Consider the following 22760-nt stretch of genomic DNA (forward strand, 5'->3'; position numbering starts at 1 on the left):
ATTGGGAGCAGGCAGGAAAATGGTGTTGAGAAGGATAATAAACCAGCCATGATGAAATGGCCGATATTGATGAGCGGAAGGTTCTAATTCAGTCCCTACGTCTTAAGGTCTTGTGGTTACGTTTGAATGAAAGCGCTGTGCGTCCCTCTGCGTGTGCAAGGTACCATAAGAAATAAATTAAGACTTTTTACTTGTTTTTTTGTTGATTTACAGTAAAGCAGCATTCTAAATATGTTCGTCTAAAAAACCCACGAGATTACAAAATCATTCGAAGTTGGCTGAAAAATCACTTTGAAATACAGTAGAGTATAAATTTCAGAAAGCACTCAGCGATCTCACTGTGAATCGGTTTACACAGAACTGGACCGAACCCTTTCCCTTACAAGCAAGCTTTTTATAAACATTTACAAGTCCGTGAAATGGTATCTGACTTTCTCAAACCATTCCCACATTCCTAACTAGTGCTACCCCGTCGTACGGCCACCATATTTCTCACACGTTTATACGCACGGATGGTACGTTAAATGATTTTTGACATACAGTACATAACTCTTTCCTTACACGGGTCAATGTGAAGAAACAACATAATTTATTGTTAATTTACAATTTGTCTCTCTGCTCTGGATATAGTTAACTGTACAGAATTTTAACCTCTCAATTATCACTGTCCACATCTGGAACGCATCTGGCCGTTCAACAATCCTGCATGGCCAATATCGAAGGCGCTTTACGTCCAGCTCACTGCTCTACATCCCACCAGCAACAGTGCAGTTTCATGTCGTCCACAAACAGACAATGTGTCCACACCATGACACGGTAGTTTAGCGGTTTGCATAAGACTACTAAAGCTGCCGCTGCAAGATCGGGATTCAAATCCCACAGCTAACTGCAAAGAGTTGTTCGTTCTACCCCTGACCGCGTGGGTTTCCTCCGGGTGATCCGGTTTCCACCAGCAGTCGAAAGTCGTACGGTTTCGGGTTAATGAGTTGCTGGAATGCTATGTTGGTTGCGGACACTTGCGGGCTGCCCCGGCACAACGTTCGCTGATTTGACTTGTCGCGAACAGCGAAATTCACCTGATGTTTAGATGTACATGTAACACAATGAATCTAATATTGAAATACTGCACTTCAGCTTCAAAGTTCTCACCGTACACAGCAAAATGCTATGCTGGGTACGGAACTCCACGAAAGCAAACTTGTCACTTCTTTCTATCCAACAGAATGCCCTCATTTCCCTTTTCCCTACTTCGGTTCAATCATCTAACAATGACACCTGTAGGTTGGTATTCATGCAGACTAAATTTATGGAAACTTTCCAAAATACTTTTGAGTACCACCCTTTGGGTAACAAGGTCCCCCTTAACCATTTCACATTTCGCCCATAAACTATGACTTCTGGCTTCAACTTCAATGGAAAAGGCCTGTTTGCATTAACGCTGTCTATACCCCTCATAATTTCGTTTAGCTGGTTTGCTCTAATTCGCTGGTTTTCTCAGTTCCTTTGTGAAACTACGAGGTTACGTTTGCCACACTCTGCTCGGCAAGAATGTCTCCAGTCGTGAAAAAAAAATTGGAAGGTGGTCATCTACTTAAACTCAATTATCCATGCTCACTTTCTGTATCCCACTTCGATGTTACTATTGAAAGAGCTGAATTTCATTAATACAAAAAAACAAAAGATTGTAGGAGCAGGGATTTGCCAGTCAGCTTATCAACACTCCCTATCGAGTCCAATCCAATCTATATGTTCACCAAACCAAATCTTTCACCGTCCGCTCTAAAGCTGTGATCTCTAGTTGTCGTCTCGCCTAACCTGAGGTGGGATAGATTGCAGGCAGTGACCTGTATATATATAGCCCTCATAATTTTCTATACATCTAAATATCTTCCCTCATCTTCTGAGCTCCAATGTCTGAAGTTCTAAAAATATATCAATCAGGGGGCTCGTCCGGGATTTGAACCCGGGACCTCTCGCATGTTCGCAAATTCAGGCCCAAAGCGAGAATCATACCACTAGACCAACGAGCCCGTTCTATATTGATGACATAAAAGAGCTGCCTTTCATTTTCTCAAACCTCTTCGTCAACTCATCTGATGGTAACTTTACGACCAAAGCAGATCAAAGAGCAAAGCTCAGTACGACGCACTGCAGGCCCTTCGGCCGACGAAACTCTGTCACCTATGTAGCCCAACTCTGTCGTCAATATAACTATTCCCTCCCACAGAGCCCATAATCTGCTATTATCACGACAGACACCAAGTATCTTTTCAATGTCCCTATTGTTTCAACCACGACGGGCAGTGCGTTCCCAGATCCCACCACATTGTGTACAAAAAAAAACCTCTGACCTAACCTTTCCACCACTGATCTTCAACGTATGTACTCTCCTATTGGCCGTTGTCACCCTGAGGAAAAGATGCTGTTGTCCAGCATGCCTGTATCTCTTGTAATCTTACACACCTCCATCACGATCCTTAACTTCGAACAGAAAAAATCCAGCTCCTTCACTCTTCGCTTACAAGACATGCTCTAATCGCGGCAACGCTTTGCTGAACCTCCTGTGCACCTTCTCCAGCGGACTTTTTCCAACCCTCCCCCCAGACAGATGTTCCGATCAACCATTCCATTTAGCAACACCACACCTCCCGCCAAGCCACTTCTATCTAACACCCCAGTCACTGCACCACAATATAATCAAATCAAACCACATTTCTCTCAAAGTGTTGACACTGTGAATACACGCTGGTTTCACAGAAACATAGAACATAGAATAGTACACTACAGTACAGTCCCTTCGGCCCCCAATGTTGTGCCGACCCTCAAACCCTGCCTTCCATATAACTCCCCACATTAAATTCCTCCATATACCTGTCTAGGAGTGTCTTAAATTTCACTAGTGTATCTGTCTCCACCACTGACTCAGGCAGTGCATTCCTCGTACCAACCACTCTCTGAGTAAAGAACTCCAATATCCCCCTTGAACATCCCTCCCCTTACCTTAAAGCCATGTCCTCTGGTATTGAGCAGTGGTGCTCTGGGGAAGAGGCACTGACTATCCACTCTGTCTATAAATCTTAATATATGGTATACAAATATCATGTGTCCTCTCATCTTCCTTCTCTTCAAAGAGTAAAGCCCTAGCTCCCTTAATATCTGATCATAATCCATACTCCAAACCAGGCAGCGTCCTGGTAAATCTCCTCTGTACCCTTTCCAATGTTTCCACATCCTTCCAATAGTGAGGCGACCAGAACTGGACACAGTATGCCAATTGTGGCCTAACCAGATTTTTATAGAGCTGCATCATTACCTCGCGACTCTGAACTCCATCACTCGACTTATGAAAGCCAACACCCCATAAGCTTTGTTAACTATCCTATCTAACTGTGAGGCAACATTCAGGGATCTGTGGACATGTCCCGCAGTACTCTAACCAGGAACTTTACTTTATATATAGTTTTTTTTAAATGATTCATCATCGGTAGATGTTGTTTCTGTTGCATGTTGTCCCAACAGTCGACGTCAATTCCAGAATGCACGTATCGGCGAAATTGTTAATCATTAATCCTTCATCCCTGATGCTTCCTATTCTGAGACGAGCTGAACTAGACACAATATTCCAAGCCTGGTCTCACCAGAGTCTGACAGTGTGACATTACCTCGCTGCACTTGAACTCAATGAAGGTCAGCGCACCACGTGACTTCAGGACCACCCACTCTACTTGCTCCGAGATATGAGTCTTATGTCGATCCTCGAGGTTATCTCTCTAAAGAAGTCTAACAGCTTTGTGAAATCCGATTTACTGCTAACACGAAGATGCTGACAATATTAACCCCTCCAGTAACCTATCCACCACTAATTCCGGGCTCACTGGCTTGAATTTCCTTGGTGTGCCTGTGCTACGTGTAAATAATGGTGCGACATGAGCCACTTTGCAGTCCTCTGGAACATAATCTTAGCCTAAAGATGAAGCAGATGTGGCCGCGAGGGCCTCCGGTTTCTTTTCCTTGTCTTCTCACTAGGTCAGAAGATGCATCGGGTCAGGACATGCGAGCTTCTAACACAATGTATGGTTTATTATCGGAAACATGTAGAAGTTTTATGGAGGAGATGTATCGGAATGCTGCCCGGATTATGAGGAATAGCTATGCGAGCTATTGCTTTTCTGTTTGGAGAGAAAGAGGATATGAGGCGATGATAAGATAGTACAAGACGATAAGATGCATAGATCTCTGGATAGCCTGGTAGTTTTCCCAGGGCGATAAATGAGATCGTTTCCAGGTGACCTGCGACCCTCTTAACTGGTCCATCCTCTTCGTCACCTTTCTCGAACAACCAACGAAATTCTCGAGAGACTTTATTCCCGCCCGAAATTTATGCTGAGCATTTTCAACCGGAGTTTGCCCTTCCAAATGCAGCTAGATTGTGTCTCTGAGAATGAGGTGTAGGTAGTTTCCCATCAGTAAAGTTAGGATTAATGACTTACTGCAATTGGCACATGTTTCAGGGCAGGGCCGTCTCCTTCCCTGAAGTTCCCCGCTTCCATGTTATCCTCCACGCAAAATTCGGGTACAAAGTACTCATTTGACACCAGGCCCATCCTCTCTGGCTGCACATTAATGGCGGCACGGATCTACTCAAACCCGGATCATGCACTTCCTGCAATACATTTGTATAATCCCGGAGGATTTTCCTCTGCCTTTCCAGATAGATCAATGCCATGCCCTCTTTTTGCCCTCCTGTTTTCCTGTTCAGTGTTTTCACAGGATTTACTTGGTTCTGAATACCTCAACCTGAGCTATGTCTCCTTTTTAACACACGGGACTCTGAACTATCAGACGGAAACGTCGACTGTGTTTCCCACCCCCCCCCCACCCCCCTTTCCCGACATGCCGTCAGATCTGATGAGTTTCTCCAGCATTTGGTATTTGTTACTCATCCTATTTTTATCCAGACCAGGGTCTCAATATCTTTCGTCAACCAATGTTCCGTACTCTTGACAGCTTTGCCCATCACGCTGATTGTAACACGCAATATCTGAACTCCGGATATCTCACCTTGAAAAACAGAAGTCTATTTACCAGAAAATAAAATCAGCTATATGGACAGGAAGGGAATGATGGGTTATGGGCTGAATGCAGGTGGGTGGGACTAGGTGAGAGTAAGCATTCGGCACAGAGTAGAACGGCAGAGGTGGCCTGTTTCCGTGCAGTAATTGTTATATGGTTATATGGTTATACCATTGAAAAGTCAGGTTTAGAAGTTGGGTGAAGGGAAGGAAGAATCACAGGGAATACGTGAAACCGGAATGGAGCTAGGAAGTTGATCGTTGAAAGTAATGCGGGGTGAGAAGGGGAATCTAATAGGAGAGGACAGAAGGCCATAGACGACATAAAATGGAAGGGGGACAGAGAGGCATCAGGGGCAGGTGTGGAGATAAGTTTAGAGAGGGAAGTAGTGAAGTCGGGGAACATTACCGGAAAATGGAGAAATCGACGTTCCTGCCATCAGGTTGGAGACGCTCCAAACGGAATATATGTTGTTTGCTCTCCAAAATGACTGCGGCCTCATCCCGAGAATAGAGGAGGCCATGGACTGACCTGTCGGAATGGGAATGGAAAGTAGAATTTAATTGGTTTGCTACTGGGAGGTCCTGTTTTTTCTGATGGACGGAGCATTAGTGTTCGGTGAAACAGTCTCCTAATCAACGCTCGGGTCTCACCGATGGACAGGAGGCCACACCAGAGCAGCAGATACAATAAATGACCCCAACACACTCAGAGTTGAGGTGTCGCCTCACCTGAATGGACAGTCTGATGACCTGAATGTTAGTGAGGGAGGATGTGTAGGGTAGGTGTAGCACTTGTTCAGCTTGCAATGATAAGAGACAGGAGGGAGATTAGTGGCGATGGACGAATGGACAACGGAGTCGCATCAATGTGGAAATCAGAATCTGGGGCAAGGGGGTGGCGGAAGTTTCAGAGAATTATGTGCTGGACGCCGCTGCTGGTGGGATTGAAGGTGGGGACAAGTGGTCCCAGTCCTAGGTGGGGTTGCGGGAAGGCAGACCCGCACGATGAGGAAGAGATGTGGTTGAGGACAGCGTTGAAGATGGAGAAAGGGAAACATCTTTCTTTGAGATGGGAGGAATTGAGTGAAAGGGGTGGCATTTTTTACAAGTATACAGGATGGAAAGAAGTATAGTCCAGGTAGCTGTGAGAATCGATGGTTTTACAGTAGACAACTGTAGATATGATGCCTCTGGAAATAGGGATAGAGATCGAGAAAGGGAAGGGTGGTGTCGGAAATGGGCCAAGTAAATTTGAGGGCAGGGTGGAATTTCGAGGCGAAGTTGATGAAGTCGACGAGCTCCGCATGCGTCCAGGAAACAGCACCAAAAATACATTAAGTTACTTTCGGCTGTTAACAGAGGATACCGCTAGACGTGCTCACCAAATGTAACCAGGGGAGCAGGAAGCACCCACTACATTTACGTCAGATCTGTGAATGGTGTTCCTGGCTCAATGATTAACAAACTTTATATCGAGACAATTTAGAACCAGAAGTCACATATATATCGTTCAGAATTTTAGTGTCTCGCAGCACCGATGAATCTAGAAAGTCTATGGTAATGTTTGATTCTTCTGTCCTTACACAGAGTGAAGCATGGAGACTCAGTAAAAAAGTTATCGCCTGTGAATAAAAAAGTGCAGTCGTGCGATTATAAAGAAGGTAGCCACTAAAGGAATATATCTACAGTGAGGAGATATAGGCGATAGTTCCGGACTCATTTAGTGTGGAAATGATCCCAGTACAGTCTCCCAATATATTCATTCAACGGTGGAAATGCGGATTAGTATATCTGATAGTATGCAACTAAACGTTACTTTAATCTCAATCCTCTCCATAGTCAGAGATTAGAGGCAGAAAACGTGGACGCCCCTGGAAATTCGGTGACGCGGAGACGTCATGTTTTCTATTTTTGAATATGAACTTGCGGACGCTGCATAACTTCCGGCGTCCCTTTGCTTTAGATTCGAGAGGGTTTCTTAAATGGTGCATGATTCCAATTATTGATTACTGTATTTGTTAACTGTTCAAGATTTAAAATCAGTCCATATTCTGCGATATTTTAAAGTGTGGATGCATTGATAATGTACGATAATGTACGAGGACCAGCCATGCGTTAGTTCACTTGAATGATAAAGAGAGGAAATCCGTGTGTGAATGAGCGGAAGGCAGGCGTATGTTTGCTAGATTTGTATTGACAGGATGTTTGAATTAATTCTTTCTCTGAACATCTCTGTTTCATTGAGTGAAATAAATTTCCAGGAACTGATGTGAATTTCAGAAGCTGTTTTTTTTTTCCCAAAATTACATGAATTGTTAGTATATGTTGGCGGAAACTGCCCTCATCTCCGTCCCGCCGCTCTTTAGAATATTTGATCAGGAATTTAACTCTGGCAATTAACTGTTTATTCTGTTTACGCCCGTTATCCGCAACGGTGTTGAAGGTAGCAAATTGCAAGCTTGATTCTTTTTTTTCTTTTTACCGAACCTGTGCATTTAGATTGTGTTCTTTTATTTGTCTAATTAGTTATTGATTTCTGAGGGAGATGCGGATTCCATACTGCCCAGGTGGAATCATTGTTAAAAGGGTCGAGATATGATGTATATATTCTGGATCCGGAAGAGGAAAAGGCTAATAGGCTACATGACTAGGGTCAAGGAGACAGCAAAGCGTTGCACTGTGTGTCGAACATTACGTGCTAACTCTTGGAAGATATGGTATGAGTTTAATCTACTGCGACCAATGAAACAGAAACTAATGTGTTGAACTCGGCAAGATAGTTTAAATTGTAACTGCTCCTTTCAGTCGTTTTTTTTTTTTTGCGACGATAACATACTGTTGAGTGTCGTTGTATTTCTGTACAATAACTGGATATTTTAGAAGAATGCTGATGGAGGCCAGTTCTCTCTCTCCTTGGTACCAAGTAAAATAAAGGTCCTAGAACGAAATCCCGGAGTCGTGCATTCTTTTCACTCGAGTAACGTCAAATTTCTACTGTTCAAAGGTAAATTGGAATTACTACAAATTCGTGTGTACTTGAATTAGGAATTCGATATTCGCTTTTTGGAAGGCTGATTCTTTTGAAGAGCACCAACAGATGCTGGTGAAGAAATTGAAATGCTGACATTGAGGGTTCCATTGCAAAAGGTCGTTTCTATGTCTTTGTAGCATCGGCTATGTAATGTATAAACGGAAGCTCAGTTTATATACCGTGCAGTTCCATTGTGTAATTCAGCACCTTGCTTATATCGTCAGCGTAATTAAATTAAAATATCCATGTGCTGCAGTATGGTCAAATTAAAGTCGGTCTCTCTGTAATATCAGAGTGGAGACATAGTAGTAAACTGTACTAAATTTATAATTCCCTTGCGGAACATCACTGGCCACTGTCCTACACACAGAACTCCCTCCATCTACTACCTAATCTGCCTTCTGTTAATAAGCCAATTCTGACTCCACGCAACTGGGTTTCCGTCGATTCAAAGCCGTCTCTCTTCTTGTTGTGCCTACTATGCATAACCCGGTCAAATACCTTACAAAATTAATAAACTCCGCATCGACTTTTCTGACTACATTTCTATATTATCTATCTTTTTTCAAGTAATTCAATTAGGCTCATAAGGGACGACCTGCCCACGCAAAACCGTGCTGACTGTCCCCATCCAGAATATGTTTCTCCAGATACTCATAATTTTCCTAGCAAAGCATCCTCTCCAATAGCTTGGCCACTATTGACGGAAGACTCACATACCTGTAATTCTCAAGACTAACTTACATTTTTTGAACCAAGAATTAATATTTTCCATCCTCCAATCCCCTGGTGCTACTCCTGTGGCCAGTGAGGATGGAAATATCATGTCTAAAAGCGCAGTTTTATCTTCGCCCGCTTTCTCTAATTACCTGGTGTATATCCGTTCTTGCACAGAGGAATGATTTCTTTTAATATTTTATAAGTTTCCAACACATAATTCTTAACAATGTCATGTCCCATTACATGTGCCTTTTTGCGCTGTATCCACATTCATTAATGGTGAAAACCGAAGTAAAGCATCATTAAGGACCTTCACTGCCTCCTTGCACTCCAGACACATGCTTCCTCTTGTATTGCTGATCGGTCTCACTCTATCTCTTGTCATCATTCTGCTCTTCATGCACCTTAATACGATTCTCTGAGGCCTTCTCAAGCCCAGTTCTAACTCTTCTAAATCCATTGTTAATTTCCTTCCTGATTACATTATGACTTTCCATCGCCCTGCCTGATATTTTCTTCCAGAACCTTAAGTATCTTTCTTTCTTCTTCTTGACGAGGTGTTCCATATCTCTTGTCAACCTGGGATACTTCACACCAGCTTCTGTTCCTCCCCTCATTGAGTCAATTCTATACTGAACCCCAATGCAAGTGCTTCATTAAGAATCATCTGCTGCGCGTTTCAAGGAGGACACCATTTCCCAATTCGGCTCTAAAGTTCCAACCTAATAGCACCGATTAAATGCATTCCCTACTGTCAGCTCTTGTCCCAGTGTAAGGTTGCAGTAAATGTCGAATAGGTGACCCGTAAAAAGATCTGTCACCTCATCCATTTCATTTTCTGGTACTAGATCCAGGCTGCACTGTTCTCTAGTTCGCTTGTCGAATTATTGTGCCAGGACTCCTTCCTAGACGCAACTGATAAACTGTAAACTTTTTAACCTCAGGAAGTGCCAATGTATACTGGGGAAGATTAATTTGCCTGTGACAACAGCCGTGTTAATTTGGCACCTAATGAAAATCTATCTCCCGAAAGTTCCTCCTCGCTGCTCCGTGTATATATATACGGAGTGTGGTCTCTACAGAATACTCCCAAATGAGTGATTGTTCTACTTCTACTTCTGAGATCCGCTCACCGTCTATCAATGGGTAATCTCTCCACCGTCTCTTCCCTTTCTGCAGCTGTGCTACTATCACATACTCCCTGTGTTTCAATTACTCTTTTTTACCCAACTCTGTCCATTTTGAAACATCTGAACCCGGGGAAGTCCAGAAGTCATTCTTGCCCTTGTGATTGTGAATTCTCTGTGATAGTTTGCAGTGCACTTCAACCAATGTAATAATCACGCCAGCCCATGAATGCTTACCCAGTTTCCAACCTTAACTGCACGGTGTGCAATCTTCAGTGGATTTTACAATTTCAGGACGACCAGGTACATGATTGTTTGAATTTATGACAAACGTACTCGTTTTTCAAACAGTTTACTCGAAAACCCCGCTGAATTGCAATTTGACATTGGGCGTTATCTACACAGATGGCCATTTAATGTAAACACATACTTCAGTCCATTCTTCAGCTCTCGTCTGAATTTCCTCTGTGTCAGTGTATAGATACAAGTATTGGTGCACACACTGAGCACCTGCAACATGAACCCACATTGCTGTAGTATATATACCGGGGAACTCAAATATCTATCCTGATAAAAATAGTTTTGCATTTGCCATTTCAGGGAATGGACCACATAGGGCATCCAAAATAATATGAAATTAGCTGATATAGCAAACAACAAAATCATCGATTTTCTGCGGTTTTCCATCTCGGCATCCTTCTGATTATCACTGCTGTTCCGAAGCCCTCTGCGGACTCTATTTGCCGCAATGATATGCCTTCCTGTTAACCCATTGAACGCTAGAATTAACCCGATTGGTAGCAACGGTGTTAAAATGCTATCGAGTAATTCAAATACGTTCCACACGGGTAAGGTGGCATATTCATGTGTGAAGGCGCAACGCCACGGTATGTTCTCAATGATGACGTAAGGTTCAACGGCAAAGTAATATGGGACACTTTTCCCGCAGCTCACTACAACCACCGTCACCATGACCATCATTGCTGTTCTCTCAGTGCAGTATCTTTCCCGCAGTTTTCCACAACATATTGCGATGAAACGATCGAAGGTAAAACTGACCGTAAACCAGACAGAGCATTCTATCGTTACAACCACAAATACAATTGTCAGAGCGCATACAGGAGTGATGAGCAGGGATCTGGAATAAATGTAGATATTGTTGGTCTGTTCCACTAAAGCAACGACAATAACCACCATCAGATCCGCTGTTGCCATTCCGACCAGGTAACGGGTGATGCATTTGGAGAGTCCACATTTTCCCCGAGAGAGGATCACAATCGCCGTTAAATTAACTGCAAGGAATTTGAAAAAAAAAAATACCGTTAGCAGCTCCAGTCCGAATGCCGCATTCTTCCAATCTTAGGTAGTGTATGGTTTGTTTGGAAGCGCAAAACAACGTTCAGTCAGTGCGAGCTGCGTCGCTGCATTTGTGCTGGGCAGAATAACGGACTGGAATGATATTGGGTTGGCAATTTTCCGTCAACTTGTTGGGAGCATCTAATATCGCCGATTCACTTACCGGTGACCGCAAGATTGACTGCATTTCCATTACGAATGGCGAAACAGCTGAAGGGATATTTGTTAGTGGTAACAAGGTGAAATGAGGAAGACATAAAACACAGGTTTTGATTTATTGATTTATGGAAGAACAGACATATGTGTGGAAAATAAACTGCCCAGTCATTTGAATAAGCTGCTATGTTGTTGATGTAAGGTGTCTGTATTGATAGAAATTCCCACCTAGAAAACACATGTCAGAATCGCTTCAGAAACCCGAGCAAGGTGCAATTATGAAACAATGACAATATCGTCACCAACTTAACTGGTTAAAAAAAATCGCATCGCTTAAAATACGGAAAATGGAAATAAAACTATCCGATGCTGGAATACTCCATTCGGGAAACACGTTTAAGACGAGGGTAGAATTTGTACTGAGTAAAACTCGGAACAAAATCAAGACGAAGGCACCACACATAGATTGATCAGCTCAATTACCTGGGACACCAATTGCTCCCAGGGCAGGATTGAAAATGGCCGCGATGTAGTAAATCGCTGGATATCCCATACTCGGTCAGACACAGCGTTCTGTTGAACGGAACGTTCCAGCTTCTCGTCTGGACTTGTCATCAGTTTTACAGAGTTATATGCAAGTGAGAACAATTCCTCTGGGTCAGTTAGTGCGGTTATCTCATCAGTATCTTTAGTGCAACCAACTGCACAAACGCTATATTGAACTGTTTTTGCTCACTCTGTCACCGTACCGTGAATTTCACTGCTCAGGGATATTTCAATCTCTGTACTCTAAAACAAACTATAATGTGAATCTTGTCAGTTTAAATCGCATAACACCCGGCTTCAGCTAATTAAATAGGACATTTTTATATAGGATTTTGTTTCTTACATAGGCAGCCATCTTGAAATGAATGTATTTTGTATCATTTGGCGTAGCACATTCGCTTTTGAGGGAACGTGCTGAGCCTCACATATGAAATGGAGAACATTTCTTTGTTAAAGGGGAACATTCGTTCGATCTTTTCTTTCGTTCCCTCTCGTCATTTGGGGTGGTTTGTGTGATAGAAGTCGCAGTAACAGCTGGTGGCATATATCACAATAAAATATATTGTACTTACATTCCTCCAATCATTTAATAAAGAACCACAGTGATATTCCAAGGATTTGTCATTAAAAAAGGGGTCCGCGCCTTCACGATATTAGCGAGGGTTGTGGGCAGTTTGTAGAACAATGCTTTCCCACACTCATATGGCCGTTCGTCGCGAAGACCCTGACCTTTCCCAGTGAATGACTTAACCACTCCATATCTTTGACATTCGGTGCAAACTATTTAACAATAAAGAAAATAATCAAAGTACCACAATTTCAACGTTATTTCTCAACCCATTCTCTGTTTGAACAAAAGTAGCAATTCTGTTCCTAGGTTATTCTATTATTTGCCACAAACATTTTTTTAATGTTTTTTTTCTTGATTCACTTTGAGGTAATCGCCAAAATAAGTTGCCATCAAATGTTTATACGTTATATTTGCATTATTGAATTTGTGTGCTGTAAATCCGAAGTGCTCCTTATGACCCGGGAGTCACTGCTGAGTCATTACATATTTTACATCATGTGACTTCCACGTTTCATTCAGACACATCAGACTAAAACAACATGGATCAAACGCTGGTGTTGCGGAAGAAGCCAGAGAGTGGATGGTTGGTTCTTTGACTGTGACTAGTATGCTGCAAGGATTGGTGTTAGGTCCGTTGTTATTTATCATCTATATTAATTATTTAAATGTCAATTTAAAAAAAAAATGGATCAGAGAAAATGCGGACGACTTCAAGTTTGGGAGCGTTGTGTAGAGATAGGAAGGTCATCCCAGCTTATAGCGTGATCTCGATCGGCTGGGAAATAGTTTGAAAAGTGACTGATGGAATTGAAGGCAGGGAAGAGTGAGGTGGTCTGCTCTGGGTGGAAAAAAAAAGGTACAGCAGAGTAAAACGCGCAGATTGAATGGTGAGACGTTGCTGTGCAGTATTTTTTTAAAAAAAGAAGAGATCCCTGAGAGAACAGATCCATAATTCCAGGAGAGCGATATCAGAGGCAGATCGGGCTTCATTACTACCTCCAATCACATGAGCGTTCACAATCCGTTCAGTGAGTTCAGGAGTTGGGACCTTATGTTGAAGCTGTACAACATCTTGGTGAGGAAGTAGAACATCGCGTGCTGTTCTGTTCTCCTACCTACAGTTTAAAAAAAATAAAAGATACAAAATGTGATCCTTTACGAAGAAGTTTTCAGGAATTAAGGGCAAGATTTAGAGGGAAAGGTTGAATAAGTTAGCAATTTATTCCCTGGAGAGCCGGAAAACGAGTGTAGAACTTACAGAAGTATACAAAATTGTGACAGTTACAGACCGGGTGAATGCCCGCAGATTTTCCCCGTCTACTGGACAAATAAGACCATAAGCCCATAAGATACAGGAGCTGAAGTAGGCTTTTCTGCCCATTGAGTCTGCTCTGCCATTCAATCATGGATTGATCTAATTCTTCCAGTCACACCCCTCCCCTGCTTTCACCCCATACCCTACAGCTAGAATCTTCATCTTGAGTTCATAGGTTTGTGAAGAAAGATGAAATATGCAAGAGGGTATGTGGGAATTCTTATTTTCTCAGATAGTCGAGCAAGTTTGGAAGTAACCGTCCACGTAAGTGGTAGATCCCGATGCAATTGTAACATTTCCGAGGGGTTTGTGTGGGTACGTGGATAAACAGGCGGACGGAGAGTGCAGAGAAATGTGAGTTGGCAGAAGATCACAGCGGATTGATCGGGAAGGTCTGAAGAGCCTATTTCTCTGTAGTAATAATATATGACCACATGACGATCTCTGCCCAATTTCCCCATTCAGTGTCTTCTCATTTTCCACTTCGTCACCAATCTAAGTTTGTGCAGAGCTGTGAATGTGTTCAAGCTCACCTTTCCATGACAATTCCTTCTGCTGTTGCAGTACAGCACTCCGTGCCTATTGTGGAACTCGCACCGATGAGTGGCTCTCGGTTTATTGGAAAAATAAAATCTAACCATTCTACTTCATTGTGGATCTGGTATCGATGAGCGGCCCCAGCTCACTGTAGAATAAGTCACTTCTTTGTGTCCATTGTGGAACTGGTTTCGATTTGCAGGAGACGGCTCACTGGAGGTTGACTCACTACTCTGTATCCATTGTGGAACTCGCACTGATGAGTACCCTCGGTTCATTTGAGAATATCTCAGCACTGATAACATGCTTCACTTTCTGACACTTTGAATGCCAGGTGTGAGGCTGACTACGTCAGTCTCATCATTTAACTCACCTTTTCTTCTGAATTACTTTTATTCCTATTTCATAAACAGCTGCCCTTTGTTGCGATAGCAGTTCATTTCAATTCCTGTTCGGCCACTTTATTGTCAACAGCGCCATTAATCAATACATCGGTCTATTGATTAATATATCAACGCTCGCACTGTTTTTTTTTATTCCTTTGCAATATATACGTAGGTACACTGGCATGCAAATGCTTGAGTACCCCTGGTCAAAATGTCTGTTACTGTAAACAACTAAGCGAGTAAAAGATGACCTGATTTCCAAAAGGCATAAAGTTAAAGATGACATATTTCTATAATATTTCAAGCAAGATTACTTTTTTTAGTTCCATCTTTTACAGTTTGAAAATAACAAGAAAGGGAAAGGATCCGAAACAAAAGTTTGGGCACCCAGCATGGACAGTACGTAGTAACACCCCCTTTAGCAAGGATCACAGATTGTAAACACTTTCTGTAGCCAGCTAAGAGTCTTTGAATTCTTGTTTGAAGGATTTTCGTCCATTCTTCCTTGCAAAAGGCTTTTAGTTCTGTGAGATTCTTGGGCCATCATGCACGCACTGCTCTTTTGAAGTCTATCCACGGATTTTCGATGGTGCTTCGGTTGGCAAAACCTTCAGACTGCGCCTCTTGAGGTAGTCCATTGTGGATTTTGAGGTGTGTTTTGGATCATTATCCAGTTGTAGAAGCCATCCTCTTTTCATCTCCAGCTCTTTTTTACAGACGGTGTGATGTTTGCTTCCAGAAATTGTTGGTATTTAATTGAATTCATTCTTCACTCTACTAGTTAAATGGTCCACTTTCTGCAAAACAAGCCGAAATCATGATCGATCCACCCCCGTGTTTACCAGTTGGAGAAGGGATCCTTTCATGAAATTCTGCACCATTTTTTTCTCCAAAGATGCCTTTGTCATTGCGGCCAAATAGTTCTTGTTTAGATGTTCCTTTGCAAACACCTGACGCTGAATTTTGTGATGATGACGCAAGAAAGGTTTTCTTCTTATGACTCTTCCATGAAGGTCATATTTGTGCAGGTGTCGCTGCACAGTAGAACAGTGCACCACCACTCCAGAGTCTGCTAAACATTCCTGACAGTCTTTTGCAGTCAAACGGGGGTTTTGATTTGCCTTTCGAGCAACCCTACGAGCAGTTCTCTCTGAAAGTTTTCTTGGTCTTCCAGACCTCAACTTGACCTTCACCGTTCCAGTTCACTGCCATTTCTTAATAACATCACGAACTGAGCAAACGGCTTCCTGCAAACGCTTTGCTATCTGCTTATAGCCTTCTCCTGTTTTGTGGGAATCAGTTATTTAAATTTTCAGAGTGCTAGGCAGCAACCTAGAGGGTCCCATGGCTGTTGATTGATGGAACAAAGTTTGAGGAGTCAGGGTATTGTGAAAACTTTGAAATTTGCATCACCTGGCCTTTCCTAATCCATGTAGAGGAGATATCCTTATTGTCCATCTCTTCTTTTTCCATCTGTCACTTCCAAGCTTCCAGACACATATTTTCATTTGCAAGACTAAGTGGAATGCGGTGCACTTATACTGATGTCTTCCAACATACAGTTCTGTGACTTATCCGTTTAGATTTAAATCTACACACTTGTGCACATCAGTGAAAACAGAAACAGAAGTTGCATAGACATGCGCCACTTGTATTCAGAGGCTGGTCCCAAATTATGAATTCAGAAATATTGTTACTGAATCACTGGCTGTTCAATGGTGTGTAGAAATTTATACTGCATAGCTGAACCTGTCTGCTGCTTCGTGTCGTAAAGAATGCTTTAAAAGTATTCTTCAATATATCCTGTCTCTTTCTAAACAGACATTTAACAAATTGAAACAACGTTTTCTTTCGAATACATTGCAATGTATGCGTCTGCTTCGTTGTTTCCACCCGGTTGTGTAGAAAAGCAAGAAAAACTTACTGCACATCACGAATAAGATGAGCAATAGTCGAGAAGATACCTGCGTCGATTCAGAACAGTTTTGACCACAGAAGGAAGAGAGTGGTAGCAGATGGAAAATATTTTGCATGGTGTTTCGCGGGGATATGGTCCGGGTATACTGCTCGTTAATTTTATTAAATAAACGATGTATGAGAAAGTGGAAAATTTGGTTTGTACATTTATAGGTGACAGTAAGGTTGGTCATGTTTATCTAGTGTATATGGTTGACTTAACTTAAAATGAGACATTAGTAAGACGAGGGACTGAGCTGAGAAGTGGAAGTCGAAGTTCACTTCATACAAGTGTGAAGTCACACCCTGTTGTGGCTGAAATTAAAAGAAGACTATGGGGTTATTGGCAGGATTCTTATCAGTGAGGAGGAACATACCATTTTGCTGACCACGAGCATAATTCAGAGATAACGCGCACATTGATAGTGTTGTTCAGAATGCGTATGATGTGTTGCCATTTATTATTCGGGAGACTGCGTTCAACAGTGGAGAATTAATGACGAGAACTATTAATTGTGTTTAGACCACACTTGCAGTATTGAGTTCATTTCTGGTGCCCTCATTATAATAGAGTCCCAAACTGGGGCCGTCCATTTCGTACAGAGATGAGGAGGGGCTTGTTTGACCAGACGGTAGTGAACCTCTGGTATTCATTGCCACAGGCGGCAGCGGAAACAAGTTACTCAACATAGTATTTAAAGCGGAACTTGATAGGCTCTTGATTAGTCGGGGCGTCAAAAATTATGTGGAGAAGGTAGCAGAATGCTGTGGGCGTGGAACTCGCTGTCCGGAGTGCTGTTCGAGTCTGATGCATTAGTTACATTTCAGCGACTCTGTAGTAGGCGCATTAATGAAAAGAAAGGAAACAGAGGGGTGTGTTGGGTTGATCTTGGAGCATATTTAGAGTTCCGCAGAGTTTTGTGGCCTGGTACTGTTCCACAGTCTGCATGTTAGAGTTCAACGGTGGATCTGAGTGGCTGTTGCGCTAGTATCACGCCAGCATTTTCCACGGGCTCGCCCCCATCTCACGTCCACGGCATAATTATCAATAAGGGGTCAATTGGCTCTGACTCCAGACTTAAAATGTTCTTTTCCATTGACATGCTCATATCAACACTGATAACTCTAATGAAGTGAAAACAGACAGAATGTTGAATTTGGTGTGACATATTTAACAAGATGCTTGAGAAAACGGGTGACGGAGATGTTTTCGGGCGAATGAAGAGACGTTTAGACATTTAGATCTATCTATCTATCTATCTAACTATCTATCTACCTATCGATTTTTCTGTCTATCTATCTGTCTAAGCATCTATCTATATGTCGAACAATCTATTTATTTACACGCTTACATTGGTGATAAACTGAAAACCTCTTTCTTTGGAATAGTCGTGGTGATGTTTTCTTTGGAACGTTTGCAGAGTCATAACTAGTAAACAAATGCATATTTGCAATGTTTGTGAAAATGGTGCACGGTAAAACTCCGGAAGAATATTGATGTTAGCTCTCTGTTATGTCCTTCCTGGTATGTTTGTTATTTTATTTTAAATTACTGGACGTCACTGCTTAATTGTAGGTTCACATCTATTGTTGATTACTTATTACCGGATTGTTCAGCATCAGGTCGTCCATTTTCAGATCATTGGTAAATTAACTTTTGTCGCTATGAGCACTTAGTTAGAAGTCGAAGGAGCTCTAATGAATCTATATTTCGTGCGGACGCCGAGAAGTGCTGCCTTTTTATTCAGTTCCCTGGGTTCTGTAACACGCTGGTGAACAATAAAACTACGGCGGGGCTAGAATTTACCTATCTTCTTATCTTTGGAAAACGGGGAAAGCCGTGAGCGAGGACAGACTATATTGAATTAATTAATGCACTCAACAAAGCAACTGAACAAAAACAAAATCAATGATACAATAAAAAACAAAAGCTGATGTTTTGAATTCGGAACAGTGCTGGAAAGTATAATCAGAAACATTTGTGCTGGGTTCAAGGCGACTTTTCTGGGATGCAGCGGATAGCAAGAAAGGGAAAGCATGCAAATTGCATCCTGCTTACAGACGGCTACAAATAGCGTGTAGGAGATATTTCCCATGCAGTAAATCCATGCCTATCATAGATTCCATACGAAGTAGCGACTAATTTTCAATATCTTCCAACGGACGACATTGATTTGTTTGACGGGCTTCTATACACAGAGGCAACGGCAGCGGTCTCAATTAGTGTGACCTGGTCCTCTGGCCCATCAGTTACAGTACACTGAGAAACACGAGAGATTTTATGATGATAATGATGATGATGATGATGATTATTAATTTTATTCACTGGATCAATTAGCAACGGATTTTGTCCCTTAAAATATCACAAACTTTGTTATTTTATAATTGTTTGAAACATTTTCAATGAAGGCCTTGGAGATATTATTTTGGCACGAAAATTCAGCTGTTTATTTCTTAACTAATAATTAATAATTTTATAACATGAACAATTAGATTCATGTACGTGTCAGTTCTGAATGAAAATTCGCCAGCTCCCAATTTTCTTTGATAAAGAAAGGGAATTTATTTTCAGGGAAATGAATTATATCTGTTCCTGAAGGTGGAAACCCACGTTTCCCCGAGCCATTTATATTTTATCCAGGTTGCAGTTGATGATATTCAGCATAATAAATGTTTACGATATTTGTTGGACCAATAGGAGATCATCACATTCACGCCAATATTGACAGTAAGTGCATTTAACTCAGACACACCACCTGGAATTTTTGCAGAGTTGAGTGAATAATACTTTCTCGCAGATAAATTTACCGTCCGGCCCAAATCCCTCGGAAATCCATTTAAGGACCGGACTTTTCGTAATCTCATTTTGCTCAGATAGTAATCACCATTATTTTGCAGGATCCAGTGTTTTGGATGTCACCCCAAAATTTGCCTGACCTTGGCTTGGTTGAACGATATTAGCACTCAGAACTCGTTGAGAATTTATTGATATCTATGTCTCACCTTTTAAAAAAAAATGCCGTTGTACCACCCCCCCCCCCGCGTCACAACTGGGAAAAGGTTCTTCCAACTGTCACCTACCACATCACAAGCATCTCGTCCTCAGTAATTCCTTCTGTCTCCAACAGGATCTTACGTTGATTCACATCCCTTATCCCACCTCCACCGCCTAGTCCGCTATCTGTAGGTATCGCTTTGTACATCAATCCCTTGCCCAGAATCCCTTCCTACTGATCTCCATCCTGGCACTTATCCCTGAAATTATGACAAGTGCCACACCAGCATCTACACCTCCTCCCTCACCAGCCACCATTCAGGGAAATCTGTCCTTCCAGGTCAGACAGTTATATCGGGTTCTGCCGATATGGCAACCCTCACAGTGGTGAGACCCAATGTAGATAGGGTGCGGCATTGTGCAACACCATCGTTTGCTGTCACCCTCTACAATCCCCGGCCTTTGCATTAGCGAATGGACGTGTAAATAATTCGCAGTATTCCTATCCAAATGGATTTGCAGCCGGTCTATAAGCATTGAATCCAGTGATTCCCAGACTGGTTGGTAAATTGACGTTCAGACTGTCTTGCAACAGGAGGCACAGATTCAGTGGAGACTTGTTCTGTAATTCGACTCTTTTTGTCCACACAGAAGGAGCAATTGGAGACAGATAATAAACGATGCCTTGGTAACAACATATATATCGCAGAAGTCAAGACAACCAGTGTTGGCGTGGATGTATTAATCAATTAATCAGATGTATGGACTAAAGGCGCTGTTGACAATTAAAAAAAAAAATCGGAGTAGAAATTGAGTGAACAGCTGTCGCAAAAAAAGAGCAGCTCTTCACGAGTGAGGGATGAAAATAATTCAGAAGAAAAGGTGAGTAAAACGATGAGACTGGCGCAGTCAGCCTCACAAATGGTATTCGAAGTGTAAGAACGGAAAGCGTTTATCAGCGCTGAGATATTCTCAAATGCGCCGAGGGCCACCCATCAGTCTGAGCTCCACAATGGATGCAGGGTGGCCGACGGCCGCTCATCGATACCAGCACCACAGTGGATACAGAGAAGTGAGTCACCCCAGAGTGATCAGAGGCCCGCACAGCGATGCCAGCTCCACAATGGATACAGAGAGGTGAGTCATCCCAGAGTGATCAGAGGCTCGCACAGCGATGCCAGCTCCACAATGGATACAGAGAGGTGAGTCATCCCAGAGTGATCAGAGGCTCGCACAGCGATGCCAGCTCCACAATGGATACAGAGAGGTGAGTCACCCCAGAGTGATCAGAGGCTCGCACAGCGATGCCAGCTCCACAGTGGATACAGAGAAGTGAGTCACCCCAGAGTGATCAGAAGGCCGCACAGCGATGCCAGCTCCACAGTGGATACAGAGAGGTGAGTCATCCCAGAGTGATCAGAGGGCCGCACAGCGATGCCAGCTCCACAATGGATACAGAGAGGTGAGTCATCCCAGAGTGTTCAGAGGCTCGCACAGCGATGCCAGCTCCACAATGGATACAGACAGGTGAGTCATCCCAGAGTGATCAGAGGCTCGCACAGCGATGCCAGCTCCACAATGGATACAGACAGGTGAGTCATCCCAGAGTGATCAGAGGCTCGCACAGCGATACCAGTTCCACACTGGATACAGAGGTGAGTCATCCCAGAGTGATCAGAGGGCCGCACAGTGATGCCAGCTCCACAATGGATACAGAGTGATGAGAATTTCTGTCCCTAAGCCGAGAGCTGCTCATCGTTACGAGCTCCTCAATAGGCACAGAGTGATGAACTGCGAGAGCAGAAGCAAGTGTGGTTGAAGTGAGGGAGTTAGATATGGCCCTTGTGGCTACGGGGATCAGGGGGTATGGAGGGAAGGCTGGTTCAGGGTTCTGAGTTGGATGTGCAGCCATGATCATAATAAATGGCGATGCAGGCTCGAAGGGCCGAATGGCCTACTCCTGCACCTATTTTCTATGTTTCTATGTTTCTATGAAATGTGAATTTGAACACATCCACAGTTCTGCACAGACTGAGAATGGTGACGAAGAGTAAAATCAGAAGACACTGAATGGAGAAATGGGACAGAGATAGTCATGGAGTCAGAGATTATTACTACAGAGAAGTAGGCTCTCCCGCCCAGCTGGGACATCCCTCTGTGATCCTTCGCCTCGTCCCATTTATCTGCACCATCGGTCCGTCTGTCATGCCCTTACCTAGACAACCTTTACTGAAATGATACAGGTAGTTAACAAATTTCACGTCACATGTCGTTGATAATAAACCAGATTTTGATTCTGATTCTGAATCCGCATCTATCACTTACAGTGACAGTTCTTTCCACACTTGCTTGACCCTCTTAGCGAATATGCTTTACCACATACCCCTCTTGCATATTTCACGTTTCAACCAAAACCTATCAAGTAGTTGTAGTTTCACTCAGAGGATGGGGAGAACCTGAAGGCACTTATCCTGTCTGCAGCTCGCACAATTTTGTATGATTCTGTGAGATCTACATTCATTTTCATGCTGTCAAGGAAATAAATTCTGATGCAACAGTTCCTTCTAACTCTTGTCCTCAGCTCCTGAGCCCTTCCTTTCAAATTATCGCAGCACATTGACAATTCAAAACTGTAGCTAGGTGGTCACAACTGACCACGATATTCCATCCACGGCCTCACCATCGTGTTGTACAGCTTCAGCCCAACTCCTGTACTCAGAGAACTGTTTCTGAAGGCCAATGTAATTAGGGCTCAATACGAGCCGATCTGCCAGTGACGCCGCCTTCCTGGAATTAACGATCTGAATTCCCAGGTCTCTTTTTAAATCCTGCTCTCTAAAGTCCGTCTATTCAATATATGCTCATTTTGTTGTATCTTTCCTCATACGCAGAACACCTCACACTTGTCTATATTAAATTCCATCCGCCATTTTTCAAGCAATTTTCCAGCCAGTGAAAATCAAGCTACAAGCATGGATAGAGTTCCTGG

The 22760-nt window shown here is 42.8% G+C and overlaps 1 non-coding gene across 1 annotated transcript; it reads right to left on the minus strand.

Moving 5' to 3' along the window:
* Positions 1-1942: 1942 nt before the first annotated feature.
* Positions 1943-2030, minus strand: trnap-ugg (transfer RNA proline (anticodon UGG)). The gene is given in 2 exon segments: positions 1943-1978; positions 1995-2030. It is a non-coding gene; the product is annotated as a tRNA-Pro (tRNA).
* Positions 2031-22760: the final 20730 nt, after the last annotated feature.

This window comes from Mobula birostris, unplaced genomic scaffold, assembly GCF_030028105.1.
Source record: "Mobula birostris isolate sMobBir1 unplaced genomic scaffold, sMobBir1.hap1 scaffold_1137, whole genome shotgun sequence".
In the NCBI taxonomy this organism is placed as follows: Eukaryota; Metazoa; Chordata; class Chondrichthyes; order Myliobatiformes; family Myliobatidae; genus Mobula; species Mobula birostris.